At 37.7% G+C, this 13184-nt stretch overlaps 1 long non-coding RNA gene across 11 annotated transcripts in view; it reads left to right on the forward strand.

The window, feature by feature from the left end:
• LOC146462223 (uncharacterized) overlaps nt 1-13184 on the forward strand; it is a 52970-nt gene that overhangs the window by 35300 nt on the left and 4486 nt on the right. For 2 of the 11 annotated variants that reach the window (XR_014857199.1, XR_014857202.1), the window contains exon 3: nt 8865-9151. The exons of 4 other annotated variants lie outside the window; for them this stretch is intronic. This is a non-coding gene — a long non-coding RNA (uncharacterized LOC146462223). 5 more of the 11 variants (XR_014857193.1, XR_014857194.1, XR_014857200.1 and 2 more) reach the window with 3 other exon arrangements.

The following is a 13184-nucleotide window of genomic DNA, read 5'->3' on the forward strand; positions in this document are numbered from 1 at the left end:
ACGATAAACGTTTTGTAGTCCATGGGGTTGCCCTTGAACTTCGGTACCTCAGGCTGAGGAAGAGTCATTGCTGTGACGAGCTGGTGTTGCAAGGATACCATCCGTTGTATCTGCTCTTGCTGCATCTTTAAGACTTCTTTTAGAACTTCTTTGTCACATACGTCACGCCGTTCGGTTTTAATTTTGGAGAAAGGGGCAAAAACTCTGGAGCTTGAGGGTCTCATGGGGACAGCTGCTGATAGTTTTCACTCTCTGCCTTGAAGTTATCTACGCCACGGTCTTCGTGGCATGGAAGAAACAGTAAGGACAACCTTTCACGTTTTGGTTCTGGTAACATTACCTGTGACAGAGATGGCGTTACATGTTGCTCCGACAACGGCGTTACATCGTGTGGCGGAGTTGGTAGTGTTACCGGGAGAGTAGGTGGTAAAGTTTTGGCACGGTTTTCGTTAAGGTTCCTATCATCGTCTTGTTCTATTTCAGCCAGAACACGTTCCCTCACTCGCGCTTTAGCAATCTTAAGGTCAAGACGATATTCTTCCTCGGCAACCTTGAGTTCAAGCCTCTGTTTTAGCATAGAGCGTTCTGCGATTAATTCAGCAACTTTGGCCTTTTCTTTTGCTCCCAACGAATTGTTTGAGATTCTGGAGGAGCGTGACTTGTTTGAATGATGACCGGACAGGTTATCAAATTGATCGCTGAGGCGTTCTTCACACGCGGTAATCCAATTAACTACCATATTGCAGTACTCGAAAATGTCACTTTCTTTAAACCCAAAATGCGCCAACGCTTCTTCTTTGTGTTCCAGAGATGACAGCGCATAAAGGTACTCGTTTTGACAATCTTCAAAGTGTTGACATAATCAGTCAAGTTCCGTTAACTGATACTTCACGACCTCCAGATTGTTTTCATTGTTCATAAGTTTAGACATGTCAGTTCTTTTGCGGGTAACCGCCGATAAAGCGTTTGTTCGTTTTTGTTTTAGTCGGCGAACGTTTGAGGAAAAGCTAAGTAACTACAAAGGACTATAGATAGAATAATTGAAAGCATTGTTTCGTTGCTTGTATGTGGGCAAAGATATCCGTTGGTTTGACCACAGAAACTTAAACTTAATGACAACAATGAAACTCTAAAGTCTAGAAAGGAAATACAAAAACCATGAAGAATAATTTGGCAGCAACAACCTTCATTGTAAAATAAGATAAACCACGGCTTTTTACACTCCTTACTTAGTACAACATTTAGTGAATTTCTCAAAACATTGCCTTTTAGGACAATTAACTAATTGTTCTAATGTTTTTTGGCGTGTGGAGAAAAATGTTCCACACACCATTATAATTATGCTTAACAGATTAGCTCCATATTTACTTGGGAATCATTTTCTGAGTGGTTAGGCTTTGGTGAGATGGGCAGTGACTGAAAAAGTGAGACTTTTGCTCTTATGTGTGGCGTTTGGTAATCTTTAAGATGTCTTTAGCGTTTCACTTGTGGCAGACGCAAAGGGGAAACAGTAACCTGAGATGGACTTCCCTCTGCAACAGATCTCTTCATCTCCAAATTTTCAGCCAGAGAATCCTTTTCAGCAGACCTAGGCTTATAGATGTTGGTGACCTCCATTTTTCCACAATAACCCTCACTAGTGAATAACATGCTCGTCATGTTTCAGTCAAAACAGTACCAATGTCCTCCTCTAGTAAGTGTTTCCATACTTGTAAACAGCTTCAACAATACCTTCTTCTATTGCTATTTCGTTAAAGCTGACTGATATGATGATTTTTTCCTAAAATTATTTCTTGCAGCAGCGACAGTAATCAGGTTACGCTGCTTGCATTTTGCTGTGTTTTACCGTGGTACGATGGTAGTGGCAAAAATCCCATGCTAAAATGGCTGATTTTAAGTTGGTTAGAAACTGTCACAATTCAAAATTCGTCTTTGAGATATTTGTTTTTCTTATTTTTTTGGTGTGCTTTAAGTTAAGGGTAAAAAGAGGTGATAAAAAAGATAAAAAAACCCAAACACACACACAAATTACAAAACCCGAGTTTGACATTTCAAATCTTTTTTCCCAAAACAAGGAAGTTGGTTGCAGGGTTTCCGGTTTGGTTAACTTCTGCAAAGGACTAACGTACTTCTGTTGGACCTCCCATTGTTATGCAGACAACCAATCAAAACAATTATCTTTTCCCATTATCTTAAAGTCTCTCCTGGTGACCCCCTGGGTAGGGGATTACGTAGACATTGAAAAACATGAAAACAATTTTCTTATGCAAATGGCCTATTTACAACTAATCTTACTCTTATAAAATGGCCCTTGAGGTTCTTTTGATGACACACTCCATGTGGCCACAGCTGCCTGCAACTGGATCAAACTTGCTCAGCGGAGGCCCTTCTGCTAAAATGCAGATCAAATCGTCAGTGATTTGTGTCACAAGGAAACATGGTGACAGTTCTTGATTTGGTTCTGTGTTAACATTTCTTGCTCACATTATGTAGCGAAGGAGACACATGCGGAGAAGAATCTTGATCAAGAACAGGACATTCTTCAAGTCAACCTACAGGGAGCCTTTGTCAAATTGAACAAAGGTTGCTGTAAGCTTTATACAGTAACTTCGAGTGGACCAGAACTTTCATGGAGAGCCTTTTGTTGTTGTAAGCTTTATCCATGAACTGTGAGGACCCAGGACTTTCACAAAGCGCTTCTTTAATGGAATAACAACAACAATCCACCTCCCAGTTTTCTCAACGAACTTAGGCTTACCTTTGCTCCTCGATAAGCCACTCAATCAATGGTCACAAGTGGATTCAAGTTCTCTTCTTTCCTTCCAGTTTGCATTAGACAAACTGAAAAATTTTTTTGGGCTTGATTTTTTCACTCCATGAAGTTCACAGAGTCTTTTAGTCTCATGTGATTGACAGCAGCTAAACATGAAACCGATCGTTGACTTTTAATGATAAAATTGGATAACATTAGTTACAAAGAATCATGTGATGATGTAGTTGTTAAAAAGAATTACCTCTCTGTGAAGAGAATTGTATTTGAAAACGTTTGTCAGTTACACCAAGTGAGGAGGAGAGCCTATTGTGTCACTTGGTTAACATCTTGTTGCAAGAATTTGATCATGCTTCCACTTTTTGTTGTCAATTCTCAAACATTACGCCCATAACAAAGTTTTGTTGCAGTTACTTATCAGGGGGAGACAAAAAGATCCAGAATGTCAACAAAATTGAATAACATGACAGAATTTTACTTTTTCCTTACTGTTAAAGATTGTTACCAAGTGTTGGCATTTTCCAGGTGTGATTTTAGCAATGCTTAATACATGAGTTAAAGATTGTAGTGCTAAATGAAAGTAAACGCATACTTTTTTCAGCCTCTCCCCCACCCCGTTCAAGTACACCATAGAACGATGCAAAGTAATTTAGTGTTTCTGTCTTCTAGTGTGCTTTTAAGGCTTACTGGTTGTATATGTAGTCTACTTAAAACTCGGTATTAATTCGCAACTCTTAGGGTAGTTTCCTTTGATCAGCTTTGATCAGACTGGTTATATCTTTTATACGAATCAGTCATGGATTGTTTATCATGCCTCAGTGGATGCGCTGAAGTTAATCCCGACAGCACTGCTACATTGTGCATAGAAGTTACTAACAAAAAATAATTTCGCCAAAAATATGCAAAAAATTTAAAATATGCATTTTTCAAATTCCAGTCGTGGGCATGGTCATTTGGTGTGGTCACTTCCGCCGGAAGGGTGTGATTATTTCCGGGAAGCGATGTTATGATGATTGACAGGTCACGTGGTTTAAAGGTCTATGAATGATGGCTCTTTATCAGCGGCATCTGTTGTCGTTTTAATTCCATTATTGCGGTGCCATTCTGTTAATAGCTTTACACTCCCTGTGATGCTCATTGTTTTTCCGGGGCGTGTGGTCAATTAATCTTGGATGCCATCTGTCGGCTATTCTTTCAATGCGATTAGCTTCTAGAGCACGTTCCACCTATACTCCAAAGTCCGGTAGAGTTGCATGCAGATGTGTGTTTTTGTTGGTTATAGCTGCTTCGCTGCCCATCCCCCAGCTGTTTCTCATTGATTTCTTTGCTTTGTTCCAAATACGTGCGTATTTGCTGAAAGGTCTTATTGGCGGGTTGCAGTCTTTTGTCTGGCAGTTCTTCATTCATGGTTTGGTTTGCTGCGCAAGTGATGCTTTTAGCATATGCTGGAACATTCTCTGCATGGTCAAGCAGTTCACCATCAAAACATCCGCTTTCAGCAAGGGAAACGAACTCTGGACTGTACGCTATCAGCATGCTTGGATAGTTTTTTTTAGATATAATGAATATATCCATGTATTGATTTTACTGTTTTGCAGCTGACTTTGGGGCGAATTTAGGTTTATGCGTTTGTTTGTTCAACCATTTCTACATGTATGCTTGGGATGGTTTAACAAATGATCTAGCTTTGCTGGTCCAATTGGATGTTAGTAATGTGTGGTAGTGGTTTCCACAGCATGCTTCAACTTCATGATCTTTTCTCTGGTCATGGAAATGGGCGTAAACAAGATAGCTGCATGACTTACGGTTTTGTAGGAAGTCAATCAGTACCATGAATTCTGTTCTGCTTGGATCTGTTTGATAGCAACAGCTACACCATTTCCGTTTTTTTTTAACTTTCTTTGTTGTCCTGTTTGATATTTGTGCTAGGTGGCGGTTCGATGGTGAGGGCGCCAGAATTACAGCCACAAATACAGCAGATGTTACCTGTGGCGCTTTCTTTTGCTGCTTTGGCAAGTGGCCCTCTCACTGCTGATATAGCTGACGCATATGGTGATTCTTCTCCCTTTGACTCCTGATTTATTTTAGTAATTTTGATCCAGTTTAGACATGCATGCATAAAATAACCTCTAAGAACTTCCGTTTGAGGTTTACGTACCCATAACCATATATATTTAGAAAGGAGACACGTCAGGGTTTCCAAAACGATCATTAACTATTACAATAATAATAAATTCAAAATGGCAGCCCAAGTAGCCAAAAAATGCCTTTCTCTGCAGAACATTCTTCCATAAATTATCAGAATAAAATGTGCAGTAAATATTTTATTGTATTGTATTGTATTGTATGTTATGAACCACTTCAATGGTTCCCATCAATCCCTCTAAGTGGGTTGGTTCTCCTTGGTAGGCTATCCAATCAATTGTGGCAAATGGATTGAAGTTTACTTGTTTTGTTCCAGTTTGCATTACACAAACTGTTGAATTTTTTTGTTGAAAATTTCCGTCCTTGAAGTAACAGTGTCGTGCCCTGTGATGGTTTCTTTGAGCTTCGTGTGATTGACAGCGTTCAAAACTAATAATTATGGTGTAGTCTACTTTGCGTTCAGTGTTAATTTACAATTCTCAGGGTAGTTTCTTCGATCAACCTGGTTATATCTTTGTTACGAATCAGTTGTGAAATTTTTTGTCATCCCTCAGTTGATGTGCTGAAGGGAATCCGGACAGCACTGCTATATTGTCCATATACAACGTTCATCCCCCTAGTGATGTCAATGATAACACTGTTTTTCATGAGAGCGTATGAAGTGGTTATCGTTATGTGCAGTATGTTAAAGTTTCCATGTTAGATTTGTGCCCAAAAGGCCACTAAACATTGTATTGTATTGTATTGTGTGTTATGAACCACTTGTGGTCAACTACAAAGCCTTTGCTACTTTGACCACCACACATATTTTCTAATTTGCACTGTATTTATTTTTATCTTGTAATCATCTGTTGTAATACTTTTCTTTCTATGTTAATGTTGTGTAAATAGTGTAAAATAAATGAACCAACCACTTGAATGATTCCTGTCAATCCCTCTGAGTGGGTCGGTTCTCCTTGGTAGGCCATCCAATCAATTGTGGTAAATGGATTGAAGTTTTCTTGTTTTCGCCCAGTTTGCATTACACAAACAGTTAAATTTTTGTGTTGAATATTTTCCGACCTTGAAGTAACAGTGTCGTGTCCTGTGATGGTTTCTTTGAGTTTCATGTGATTGACAGCGTTCAAATTAATAAAACTAATAATTATTATTGGCTTTTAAACTTACCTTTTATAGAAAACATGCGTTACTAGCAAGGAATCATGCGGGGATGCAATTGTTTCAAAGAATGGTCTCTCTGTCAACAGAATTTCATTTGGAACTTTTATCAGTTCAACCAAATGTGAAGGAGTTTATGGTCTCACTTGGTTAAGATCCTGTTACAAGAATTTGAACACACTTCACGTTTTTGTTGTGAGGCCTCACAAATCATGTCCATAAGGAAGTTTTGTTTCAGTTAGTTTGTAAATTATTATTTGAGGGGGAGAAAAAATTCTTAGAAAGTCAGATGTTGTTATTGAAAATCTATGGGAAAATTTTAGTTTTTCAGTACTATTATAAATCGTTGGCAATTTCAAAGTTTGGTGAAGGAAAGTTTGGTATGTGAGTTGTAGAGATTGTTGGTAAAGGAAATTAAGTGCATAGTTTCTTTGGCCTCCCCCACCCTCACTTACATCTTTGAACGACATGAAGTAATTTTGTGTCTGTTTCCTGGCATGGTTATAAGGCTGAGTAATCTGTTACACGCATGCAATTAAAATAGAACACCCCTATGTCTACATAAAATCATGTAATTCGTGAAAAACATTATATTAAACTAATGTAGGTGTAGTCTACTTTGAGTTCAGTGTTAATTTACAATTCTCAGGGTAGTTTCTTCGATCAACCTGGTTATATCTTTGTTACGAATCAGTCGTGAATTTTTTGTCATCCATCAGTGGATGTGCTGAAGGGAATCCGGACAGCACTGCTATATTGTCCATATGCAACGTTCATTCCTCCTAGTGATGTCAATGATAACACTGTTTTTCCTGAGAACGTATGAAGTGGTTATTATTATGTGCAGTATGTTAAAGTTTCCCTATTAGATTTGTGCCCAAAAGGCCAGTAAACATTATATTGTATTGTATGTTATGAAGCACTTGAATGGTTCCAGTCCATCCCTCTGAGTGGGTCGGTTCTCCTTGGTAGGCTATCCAGTCGATTGTGGTAAATGGATTGAAGTTTTCTTGTTTTCGTCCAGTTTGCATTACACAAACAGTAAAATTTTTGTGTTGAAAATTTCCGTCCTTGAAGTAACAGTGTCGTGGCCTGTGATGGTTTCTTTGAGCTTCGTGTGATTGACAGCATTCAAATTAATAAAACTAATTATTGGCTTTTAATATTACATTTTATAGAAAACGTGCGTAAGTAGCAAGGAATCATGCAAGGATGCAAGTGTTTGGAAGAATGGTCTCTCTGTGAACAGAATTCTATTTAAAGCATTTACCAGTAAAAACCAAATGTGAAGGAGAGTCTATGGTGTCATATGGTTAACATCTTGTTAGTGGAGTGTTAACACACCTGAAGTTTTTGTTGTGAAGCCTCAAAAATCACGTCCATAAGGAAGTTACTTCTTGTTGCAATTAGTTTGTAAATTGTTATTTGAGGGGAAGAAAATTCTTCAATAATCAAATGTTGTTTAAGAACATCTATGACAGAATTTTAGTTTTTCAGTACTATTAAAAATTGTTGGCAATTTCAAAGTTTTGTGTAAGCAAAGTTCGATATGTGAGGTGTAGAGATGGTTGATAAACGAAATTAAGTGCACAGTTTCTTCAGCTTCTCCCACCCTCAATTACGTCTTTGAACCACTCGAATAAATTTTGTCTATTTTCTATCATGGTTATAAGGCTGAGTAATCAGTAACGTGGATGATATTAAAATAGAACACTCCTATAACTACATAAAATCATGTAATCCGTTAAGAAAATTATATAAAACTAATGTAGGTGTGGTCTACATTAAGATCAGTGTTTATTCACAATTCTAAAGGTAGTTTCCTTTTATCAACCTGGTTATATCTTTGATATGAATCACTCGTGATTTTTTTCAAAGAATGGTCTCTCTGTGAAGAGAAATCTCTTCAATCGTTTATCAGTTCAACCAAATGTGAAGGAGCTTATGGTCTCACTTGGGTAACATCCTATTACAAGAATTTTAACACACTTCAAGTTTTTGTTGTGAAGCCTCACAAATCACGTCCATAAGGAAATTTTGTTTCAGTTTGTAAATTATTTGAGAGGGAGAAAAAATTCTTAAAAAAGTCAGATGTTGTTATTGAAAATCTATGGGAAAATTTTAGTTTTTCAGTACTATTATAAATCGTTGGCAATTTCAAAGTTTGGTGAAGGAAAGTTTGGTATGTGAGTTGTAGAGATTGTTGGTAAAGGAAATTAAGTGCATAGTTTCTTTAGCTTCCCCCACCCTCATTTACATCTTTGAACGACATGAAGTAATTTTGTGTCTGTTTTCTAGCATGGTTATAAGGCTGAGTAATCAGTTACACGCATGAAATTAAAATAAAACACTCCTATGTCTACATAAAATCATGTAATCCGTGAAAAACATCACATTAAACTAATGTAGGTGTAGTCTACTTTGAGTTCAGTGTTAATTTAGAATTCTCAGGGTAGTTTCTTCGATCAACCTGGTTATATCTTTGATACGAATCAGTCGTGAATTTTTTGTCATCCCTCAGTGGATGTGGTGAAGGGAATGAATGGTTCCAGTCCATCCCTCTGAGTGGGCCGGTTCTCCTTGGTCGGCTATCCAGTCGATTGTGGTAAATGGATTGAAGTTTTCTTGTTTTCGTCCTGTTTGCATTACACAAACAGTAAAATGTTTGTGTTGAAAATTTCCGTCCTTGAAGTAAGTGTCGTGGCCTGTGATGGTTTCTTTGAGTTTCATGTGATTGACAGTGTTTAAATTAATAAAACTCATTATTGGCTTTTAATCTTACATTTCATAGAAAACATACGTTACTAGCAAGGAATCATGCGAGGATGCAATTGTTTGGAGGAATGGTCTCTGTGAATTTATAGAAATCTATTTCAAAAGTTAATCAGTTCAACCAAATGTGAAGGAGAGTTTATGGTCTCACTTGGTTAACATCTTTTTAGAAGAATTTTAACACACTTCAAATTTTGTTGTAAAGCCTCAAAAATCACGTCCATGAGGAAGTTTTTTACAGTTAGTTTGTAAATTATTATTTGAAGGGGAGAAAAAATTCTTAAAGGGCCAGATGTTGTGGTTGAAAATCTGTGGCTATCCAGTCGATTGCGGTAAATGGATTGAAGTTTTCCTGTTTTCGCCCAGTTTGCATTACACAAACAGTAAAATTTTTGTGTTGAAAATTTCCGTCCTTGAAGTAACAGTATCGTGCCCTGTTGTGAATGATTCATGAATCAGTCGAGAATTTTTTCAAAGAATGGTCTCTCTGTGAAGAGAAATCTCTTTCAATCATTTATCAGTTCAACCAAATGTGAAGGAGCTTGTGGTCTCACTTGGCTAACATCCTGTTACAAGAACAGTTGCACACTTCAAGTTTTTGTTGTGAGACCTCACAAATCACGTCCATTAGGAAGTTTTGTTTCAGTTAGTTTGTAAATTATTATTTGAGGGGGAGAAAAAATTCTTAAAAAGTCAGATGTTATTGACAATCTATTGGAAAATTTTAGTTTTTCAGTACTATTATAAATTGTTGGCAATTTCAAAGTTTGGTATGTGAGTTGTAGAGATTGTTGGTAAAGTAAATTAAGTGCATAGTTTCTTTAGCCTCCCCCACCGTCGATTGCCTCTTTGAACCACATGTGGTAATTTTGCCATTTCTGTTTTCTAGCATTGTTAAAAGCTGAGTCATCAGTAACACACATGAAATTAAAAAAGAACACTCCTATGTCTACATAAAAATATGTAATCCGTTAAGAAAATTATGTAAAACTAATGTATGTGTGGTCTACTTTAAGTCCAGTGTTAATTCACAATTCTTAGGGAAGTTTCCTTTTGATCAACCTGGTTATATCTCTGATACAAATCAGTCATGAATTTTTTATCATTTCTCAGTGGATGTGCTGAATGGAATCCAGACAGCACTGCTACATTGTCCATATTCATTGTCATTCCTCCTAGTGATGTCAGTGATAACACTGTTTTTGTTGAGAGGGTATGAAGTGGTTATCAGTGTGTAAAAATTTCCATGTTAGATTTGTGCCCAAAAGGCCAGTAAAGGCTATCCAATCAATTGTGGCAAATGGATTTATTTTTTGTTTTCTTCTAGTTTGCATCACGCAAACTGTAAAATTTTTGTGTTGAAAATTTCTGTCCTAGAAGTAACGGTCTCATGGCTTGTCATGGCTTCTTTCAGTTTCATGTGATTGATAGCATTCAAATTAATAAAACTGGTTATTGGCTTTTAATATTACAGTTTAAAGGAAATGCGTTAGTAGCAAGGAATCATGCAAGGATTTGTCGCGAATGCCCTAGGGCCGAACTTCACGATATCACAGAATAAATTTGATTTAGGATGATTTAATATCACGGTTCACAGTTCTCAGGTACAGTACTCTTTCACTCTCTAGGCGACTAAACTATGTCGTACAATACAATGTTAAACTAACGATCTGTCAACAACGGTCTCCTGTATCTAAGTCACTCGATCAAGCTGTCAATCAATATGAAAATACTTGGAACGTGTCCATCTTTGATTTCTGACTGTGATTGACATATAATCTAAATATCCATTATCGCATGTTTAAAAGGTCTCACTCGGAATAATTATCTTAAATGTTTATATTAGTCACACAATCTCTGACACACTCCCCCTGTTTGTCTCCGGAGGAGAGAAACACTAAAACTGTGCGGTACTACTAGTAACAAATAACTTGCACAAATCAATTACGGTCAATCAAGTGTTCTTAATTACAGTTCAGTGTTCCTTGAAATTTTGTCTACTCCGTTTCAGTAGCAATGTCCTGGATTCTCAGGTTTGCTGCCACTGTAGCATCTCCTCGTGGTCTGAATGCGGGTGCACCTGGCTTAAGTTGTACGGGACTCTCCACACTAGCTCTGTCGCACGTCAACTCTAACGGGTAGAGCTGTTGAATTGCTCTCTCTAGGGTCGTTTTCTCTGCTCGCAGCTTGGCGACTCGCACAACCCCGTCTCTTCCAGCAATCAGGTCTTCTACAATGCCAAGTTTCCACTTGTTTCGCTCTCAAGGGCTCAATTGAACACAATTCAATTCCAAGAAAGTTGAAAGTTGCCATATAGCTTGTCTATGAGAAAGAGGAAAAAGGATCTACTTCTGCTCTTACCACTGCACTCTTGTTAAAATTTATTTCAATATAAAACAGTAATTCCATCCCGCTATGAGTTCGTAACCGCAAGCTCCAACAGTGCAACCACTAATTGAATATGATGACGGCTCCTAAGCAGATATGTGACGTCACCCCTTACCAACCAGAATTGGCCAATACAGCACTGTGCAAAAGTAATGAGAGCGAAATTCGTCGAAATGCATCCTTTCTTCTCACGAATTTTCAAGGAAATTTCGAACAATATTTCACGATCTTTCTTCGAAAATTCAAAGAACTTTTGAAGAGATGTTGCGTGGAAATCGAAAATTCGGAAAAGGACTTTCTGTTTCTGTTCTGGGTTAATGTTTTGTCATATTAAAGTTTGCCAAACACGTTGGTAAGATGTGGAATCCTCCTCAGATAAACCGGAATAAAACAGACTGCGTGACGTTTTGTTTACATTCATGTGAGCGATGGTATGGTGCCCAGACTTCTCTCTTGAACTACGGTTGCCATGATTACGTACCCATCTATTGTTGTTGAGATGAAACCTCGAGTGAATTGAATATATTACTGCAGCTTAAAGCGTCATTTTAAGAGAATCGTTTGCTGAAAATTCGATACCTGTCTCTCGAAAAATCGAATTCCTCTTCAAACATTCGAGACTGACCTTCCGAAATTTCGAAATGCTGACAAGGCCGTAATTTCGAGCGTGTCAAAACAATAGCGGCTTCTAAAATTCGCGGAACATTTATCAAGTTTTGTGTCCTTCGAAATTTCGCGGTTTTCGCTGCTTTTCGCCAAATTTCGACGAAATTCGTCGAAATTCGCTCTCATTACTTTTGCACAGTACTGTATTTCCACATCCGGCATCTGGCTCGTGATGAGGTGGTTAAATTCAGTTAAACTGATGTTTGTTCATGCTTCTTCAAGAGGTAACAGAATGTAACGTAGGGGAACCCTGTGAAACTAGAAGGAAATTAAACTGTTGCATCACTTAAAATAATAAGATAAAAGATGACTTTGAACTGGAAAGTGAAAAACAACAGTCATAGTTAAGTTTTGTTACCAAAAGGTATATGGCTGTACTGAAACTACTTATTTTGGCTGTTGTTCTGAGCCCAGTTGTTCAAAGCCCGATTAAGCTAATCCTGGATTAATGCAAACTTTGACTCGAGTTTAATTGCTAATCGATAAAATTTCTTCCAAACAAATTTTGGCCGTCAATCATTACTTAGACCTTTCTTTACCTTGAGCTCTAAATAAGCCTTTAAAACCATTTTTAACAAGTGAACTGAAAGCCTTGATTAAAATCTAATTGTGGATTAGCGTTAATCGCTTTTTGAACAACCCAGCCCTGGATGATAAGGATTTGAAGACATCGCCAAAATTGTATAATGGTTTAATGGTCTCCCTGCTAACATTCAGGAGGAACTTTGAAGAATCAGCATACAGTACGTTTAGGCACACTGCATGGCTGTTGTTCAAAGTTCTTCCTTTTTTTACCTAAAAATAGCAAAACCCCTGTGATAGTACCCATCCCACCACCGAGAGGTGTTCAAAGTTCCTCCTCTTTTGACCTAAAAATAGCAAAACCCCTGTGATAGTACCCATCCCATCAGAGAGGTGCATTGCAGAGCTTACTTCTTATCAGTTCTCTAGGAAGGGCGGTTACCTCCTTATCTGTTTCTTCAAATCGATAACTACTACATGGACTGCAAAAACAAGTTTATCCTTCGTTTTTGTGCTCTCCTTGTTAAAAAAGGAATGTTCAGGAATGTTCATCTTATCGTGGAACTCGGTGTTGTTTGTGCATTAAAGTGTAAGTATGTTTGTGCTTGTTGCTTATGGGAAAATCCTAAGAGAATGTCATTAAAATTCTGATGCAGGCTCAATTATCGTTTATAATGGTGGGCTACACTCACAAAATGTAGATCAGGGTATGCAAGTTTTGCTCTACTCAATAAATGAACTTGTAGTATTGGCTACCAACAGG

This window comes from Pavona decussata, unplaced genomic scaffold (assembly GCF_977016875.1).
Source record: "Pavona decussata unplaced genomic scaffold, jaPavDecu1.1 SCAFFOLD_190, whole genome shotgun sequence".
Taxonomy (NCBI): domain Eukaryota; kingdom Metazoa; phylum Cnidaria; class Anthozoa; order Scleractinia; family Agariciidae; genus Pavona; species Pavona decussata.